Genomic DNA, 6,818 nt, shown 5'->3' with positions numbered 1-6,818 from the left:
ATAAATTCAATGGTTTTCTATTTTATTTTATTTTATTTCATTTAGGATTTTATTATCCTTTATCAAACAATCTAATTACATTTAGTGTTTAATTTAAATAAAATACCAAATATATTTTATAACTTAAATTCAATACTTAATTTTTCAATACTAATTTTTCAACATTTATTTTCTCGACACTTGATTTTTCAATTTATCAACCATGGCCTAAATTAAATTTAAAAAATAAATAAATCTAAACCACATATAGGGTATAAAAGAGAAGTAAATACTATTTTTTTTAAAAAAGAAGAAGATTCAACTAGACTTTTATAAATAAAAACAAAAATATCAACAGTACTGGACTGAAGTCCATTAGTGAAAGCCTATTAAACAAAAATAAAAGAAAAAATGGGCCTAGATCACACAGAAATGTCTCATAACTTAAAACTTAACTAAAACAGAAAAAGGAAACCTAATCTTCTCCTATACCAATGGAAATCAACAGCTGGATACCATTAGTCAGTGTCCGTTCACTTCACCGATCCAGCTTTAATGATAGCAGTTTTCAAAATATCTTTTAATCTTTTGCTACCCATTTCCAAAGGAGTTCATCTTCCTTTTTCTTTCAATCTGGTTGCCTTGGTCGAAGTTTCTCTAGCGTACAACAAACGTAATCTGGAACTCCAACCAACAGGTAATGACTTTCTCCCTTCTTTAGAGCCTTTTTAACAAGAACATGGGCATATTATTCTCTATTTTAGGGATAAAATGAAACCCTATCTCTTGAAATTCTGCCTTTTTGCTTTGGATGTCTCTGATGAGTGCTCCAATGGCCAATTTGTCAAAATCTGTACTTTGGCATTTCTTTATTACAGTTTTTGAGTCTCCCATTATTTCTATATTGTTTAAGCCCATGTAAATTCCTAATCTCATGGCTTGTAATCTTGTATGTGCATTCGCCGTAAACGGAGTTGCTATATCGGAGTGAATGACCGTCTTTGATGCCAAGATCTCGCTCCTCACATCTCGTACTATCAGACCCGAAGCAGATTTGAAAGATTGTTGGTCAAAGGCTACATCAAAAAAGATTGCAACCTTTGTTCTTCGATTAACATGTTTAGGGCCTCTGTCAACTTGAAAGGTGAGTTTATTCTCTTTTATACCATCAAACTCAAAGATGTAACTACATATTTGCTTTGAGATGTCTCTTCCTTTCGTATTTTTCCTTTCATACATTAACCGATTTCTCTTGGAACAGATTAACTAAAGCCCACAACAGAAAAGTTGACACTGTTCACTAGTCCTCCGACTAAAAACCCAGGTAAGCCATTCCCACATATTGTGAATGTCGTTATTATGGACCCAAAAAAGATTTAAATAACTCCAAACATCACTGTTGTAGGACACTGTCAAAATATATGATTACTATCTTCCTTATATTGGCGACACCGAGGGCAATAATCATCCACAGCCACTTTCTTATGCTTGAGGTTAATAAGAGTAGGAATAAAACTCCATGAGATTCTTCATACTGTAATTGTAACTTTTGAGGGAATGTATAAATTCCGTAGCTTTCTGTAGAATTTTTTGTTTCAGCCTGTATAATATAATTACTAGGACCCAAGTTAGTCTCCTGTAATAGTTTATAGGCACTTCTAACTAAGAAATCACCAGACTATTCTTCTCTCCACACTTGAAAATCATCATATGCTGTCTCTGCCCAAGGAATCTGCATGATTTTCTTTGCAATATCCGTTTGAAAGGTATTCATAATAACATCTGTTTTCCAAGTCCTGTTATTAGCCTTTATCAAATCCAATACTAACTTGATGTTTTCATTGTTGTCTTGATTCTGTAATCTATCTGCTTCATCCCCCGAAATCCATAAATCATCCTAGACAGAGATATGATCCCCTGTTCCAAACCTCCATCATAAACCTTTCTCCAGAAGTCCTCTTACTACTCAAATACTTTTCCAGGTAAGCAAAGGTAAATTCCCTAACCGAGCATTATAGAAATTCGAGTTAGGATAATATTTTGCCTTCAAGACACGGGCTAATAAAGAATTTGGAAAATTAATAAAATGACAACCCTACTTTGCTAATAATGTTATATTAAATTTTTCAAGATTTCGAAATCTAAGACCACTGTCTTCTTTTAATGAGCACAGATCCTTCCAAGCACACCAATGAATACCTTTTTTATCTTAACCTTTTTGCCACCAGAATTTAGCTATAGTACCCTTCAAACCAGCACATAGTGATTTAGGAAGTAAAAAGCAAGCCATAGTGTAAGTTGGAATGGATTGAAGAATAGTCTTTATGAAGACCTCTTTCCCTCCCTGAGATAGATGCTCTATACTCTAATTATCTATCTGTTACTTGAATCTATCCTTCAAGACTTGAAAAGACGATTTCTTCTTTCTTCCCACCATATTAGGAGACCAAGATATCATTCTGGATTATTTGATTTACGCACTCTTAAATACACTCGAAACTATTATTTTTTCCCCATCCTGCGTATTATTACTAAAAAATACTGTTGACTTATCATAGTTAACACATTGACCCGAACAAATCTCGTATTCTTACAAAATCTACTTTAAAGAATGCGCCCATCTTTTAGTAGCTTATTCAAACAAAATGCAATCATCTACAAATAGTAGATGAGAAATATGTGGCTCACTTTTACTTGCTTTTACTCCACTAAGTATTTTTCTTTCATTGCAATCGTCATAAGACTAGAGAGGCCTTTCCCACAAAATAAAAATAGAAACAGACTCAAAGGATCTCCTGTCTTAGTCCTCTAGTTGGATGAAAAGTTTCTCCAATGTGTCAATTGAAAACCACCGAATACGATACTGTAGATACGTATTTCGTTAAAGAATCAACCCATCCTGAATCAAAACCCATTCTCCTTATTATTTTTTCCACAAAATTCCATTAGACCCTGTCGCACCGCAATAAACCATTTTTTCCCTACCTTCTTGTGCTTTAATGTGTGTAAAATTTCATAATTCAGTAACACATTATCAAAAATCAACCTCCAAGGCACAAAAGCACTTTGTGCTAAATTAGTACATTTATCAACCACTACGCTAATTTGATTAGCAATGACCTTAACTATCAATTTATAAAGCACATTACATAAGCTAATTGGTCTAAATTGAGTAATACTTGAAGGGTTTGAAATTTTCGGTATTAGCACAATATTTGTTTTATTGGTCGAATTTATATTCATACCTTCATTTAGTCGTTGAAGACAAAAGGCTGAAACATATTCTCCGATGATCGACCAACACTTTTGATAAAATAAGGATGGAAAGCCATCCTCTCCTGGTGCTTTTGTGGAACCTAATTCTGATAATGCTTCTCGGATCTCCTCTTAAAGTTGCTCGCTTTTAGCCTAGAATTGTCTTCATCAGAAATACAGTAATCAATTCCGGACAAAATATGTTCATAATTTCCTTATCTCCTAGCTGAAAATAGCCTTTGGAAATACGATCTAGTAATTACTTCCATTTCTTTAACCTCTTCCGTCTCCCTACCATCATCGAACTGCATTTTACAAATAAAATTTCTTCTTCTCCTATGTGTCGCTTGTTTATGAAAAAAGCAGTATTTTTGTCTCCATATTTCATCCAATTTACTCGAGCCCTCTGTTTCCAGTAGCACTCATCCTTCTCAATCTCAAAATTCAGTTGTATCTTTGTGTCAATGAATTCTGCCAAGTTATCATTTTTATTAGATTCTAACAATTTAGTCAATTTAGAAGTTAATACCTCTTTTTTTTTTATTTTTCTACTGCGTCGAGTTTGATTAGCTGACCTCTCCAAGCCTTTTTTTACACTTTCTAACTTGCTCAATAGATTTCCTGTGGAATTCTCCCAAATGTACCGAACCTCCTCAACAAATGATTCCTCTAAAACCCACCAAGTTTCAAACTTAAAACTTTTATTAAAATGTCCCTTAACTTCAAGTTCTGTAGTAATAAATAGTGACAATAGTCTGATAAAGAATGAGAAATATGTTGAATTAATGAATCTGGAAATAAGGATATCCATTCTTTAGTAGCCAATCCCCTATCTAATCTTTCTTGAATGTTCGTTTCCGGAAAGTTTCCTCTCTCCCAAATGAACCAGTTTCCTGATAACCTACATCTAACAGATTACAATCTTCCAACGCCTTTCGAAAAGCTTCCATTCGTCTCTCCTCTCAAGGTAAGCCTCTATTTTTTTCAAATTCATACATAATTTCATTAAAGTCTCCACAAACCAGCCATGGAAGCTCCCCTTCATTACGTAAGTGCCTTAAAAGATTCCATGATTCATCCCTATCCTATGTGTATCTTCACTTGTTACTGGCATCTGTATCTTCGATTATCACATCAATATGCCATGCTAAACATAATCCTCCTCTAGAACCAATTGAATCAACATCAATACCATTAGGAAAACCACAACTCCTTCAAACTCTTTCCATCTGACTCCTTTTAATTTTTGTCTTCATGAAGAAGACCATATGGGGATTGTATAACTTCAGCGGATTCCGAAGTCTTTGAATTGTCCATGGATTCCCCAAACCATGGACATTCCAACTTAAGATTTTTATGGCTCCAGGTTGGCTTGCCTCTTGGTAGCCGCTGATAACAAATGATTAATTTCCAATAATCCCCTATTTTTAACTACCAAAATGTTACTTTCTTCAGTCTCCCTCTAGCTCTCTTTTCCCGTTCCTCTCCTATTAACACATCATCTTCCAAATCATGGTCCACTACAGTTTGGGCTTAACCTGTCAATGAATTTTCCCCTTGACATGAAGAGGACGTTCTTCCTTCCAAATTGAAACCTAAAATAGGGTCAATAACCTTGTTTCTCCCTTATTTTTTACCTACTCCCCACCCACTGTTTCCTAGTGTTCGGCCGCTTACACTGCTTCCACCCAGTACTCCTTCTCATTCCTGTCGTAGTTAGATGCTATTCATTGCTTGGGCTCTCCGAGATTGTCTCGCAGTGATAAGTCCCAACCCATTTCAGCAATTTCTACCCCTAATGCATCTTTGCTTCACAAAAAGAATCATTATGGCCCAAACGGCCATAATAGAAACAAAAAAGTGATAATCTTTAATACTTAAATCTAACATATGAGCATTTCTAGAAAACATAACCTGTTTCTTCCTTTTTAGAGGATGTCGAATATCTATTTGGACTCTTATTCTCATTAAGTTTTGATTCTCTTTCGCCAGATTCAAGCCATCATACTCCATAAAACTTCCTATGAAATTACCCAATTGCATAGCCAAATTGTCAGAAAAAAACTTATAGGAACATCATGAATTTGTACCTACAAAATGTGTTAAAATTAAAGGAACTTTTAATGGATCCTCCCCCCATTGCAACTTGTATAACACTAATAAATGATTATTAAAAGTCCATGACGACCCCTTCAAAATCCTATCCATATTCATAACATGAAAAAATTGAAATAAATACCTTTTCTCCCCCGGATCTCGAATTTGAACACCACGAACAGGATGCCATAGGTTGGCCATAGTGCTATTCATTGCTGGGAAGTGAATAAAACTGGCTGTTAAAAAGCATCTCACCAACCTAAAAGCCCCCACTTCTCTTTCCGTGTTCGAATTTACTTGTAGTTGTAAAACTTCTTCTTCTTTTTCATTGAGCGTTAATCCAACAAAATCTATTTCTATGGATGCAGGTAAAATCTCAAACGTACATAACCTTTTTCTAAAGATTAAAGAGGACTTTAAAGATGGTTGCTACCAACAAAACAAAAGACTCAATAAAAACCTAAAAACTTGCCAGAGAAAGCAGACAGTTGCGTGCTAGGGTAGCAGACCTGTTCTCAATGCTATTTTTAAATAATAAACAATTTCTATATGATACAGAAGACGAAGTATACCATGTTTTCTTTTTCTTATAAGATCTAGCGTTAAGTAAATACTAAACTTACATAAGCAAAAATGTCATATTATTCATTAAAGTAACTAATGTTATCTTTTCAAAATGAGCTTTCCATTTGAAATCAAGTTTTCTCCTCATGAAACTTTAATTGCAAAAAATTGATCTTGATTTTTTTTTCAGTTTCTTTCAAAAATTTCACCTTTTTAACTTAAGATGAACCCAAACATTTTTGAAGCAAAATTTAGAATATCTCATGGTAGTCTAAATCAAGTTATTTAACCTTCCACTCAAGTTTAATAAGTCAAGCAAAAGACATAAATTTTGAGTTTTTTATTATTATAAAATTTGGAAAATTTAGGGTTTTAAAAGAAAAAATTGAGTTAAAATTGAAAGCTGAGACCTATTACTACTCTGCTATTTAAATCTCCTTTGAGAAGAGATATTGATCTTTTAAAGGTTAAACTTACGTGGTTTAGTTCTATTTTTTAATTTAATTTAATTTTTATTTAGCTTTTTATATAATATTACATTATCGTGTAGAATTGATAATTAGGAAAAAAAATTTACATATTAAATTTTCATTGGTTAGTTTAACATTTACTTAGGTGTTAACTCCATGTACATAATAATATACATATTAAACATTTTAAAAGTATAAGTATCACATTGAACATATTATAAAAATATAAGTACCAAATAATACATAAATTAATAGTTCACATACCACATTAAACAATTTCAAAATATATATACCACATTGCACATTTTTGAAAGTATAAGTACCAAATAATACACAAATTGATTGTTTAGGTATCACATTGTACATTTCAAAGAATAAGTATCACAATGGACATTTTAAAAATATATGTACCAAATGTGATATTATCCCTTTATTTTAATACATTTTACATTT

General features: G+C 33.0%; 1 long non-coding RNA gene across 5 annotated transcripts; it reads left to right on the top strand.

Annotated features, from left to right (window-relative positions):
* The first annotated feature begins 453 nt into the window (after positions 1-453).
* On the top strand, positions 454-5,965 carry LOC108460725 (uncharacterized). 5 transcript variants are annotated; one of them, XR_008281954.1, is made up of 5 exons: positions 454-1,123; positions 1,241-1,303; positions 1,385-1,745; positions 1,885-1,961; positions 5,700-5,965. It is a non-coding gene; the product is annotated as an uncharacterized LOC108460725 (long non-coding RNA). The 5 variants fall into 5 exon arrangements; XR_001867641.2 differs by having other exon boundaries at positions 1,885-1,971; XR_001867640.2 differs by having other exon boundaries at positions 455-1,123; positions 1,881-1,961.
* The last annotated feature ends 853 nt before the right edge of the window (positions 5,966-6,818 follow it).

This window comes from Gossypium arboreum, chromosome 1, assembly GCF_025698485.1.
Source record: "Gossypium arboreum isolate Shixiya-1 chromosome 1, ASM2569848v2, whole genome shotgun sequence".
In the NCBI taxonomy this organism is placed as follows: domain Eukaryota; kingdom Viridiplantae; phylum Streptophyta; class Magnoliopsida; order Malvales; family Malvaceae; genus Gossypium; species Gossypium arboreum.
This window is presented reverse-complemented; position numbering and strand designations above follow the sequence as displayed.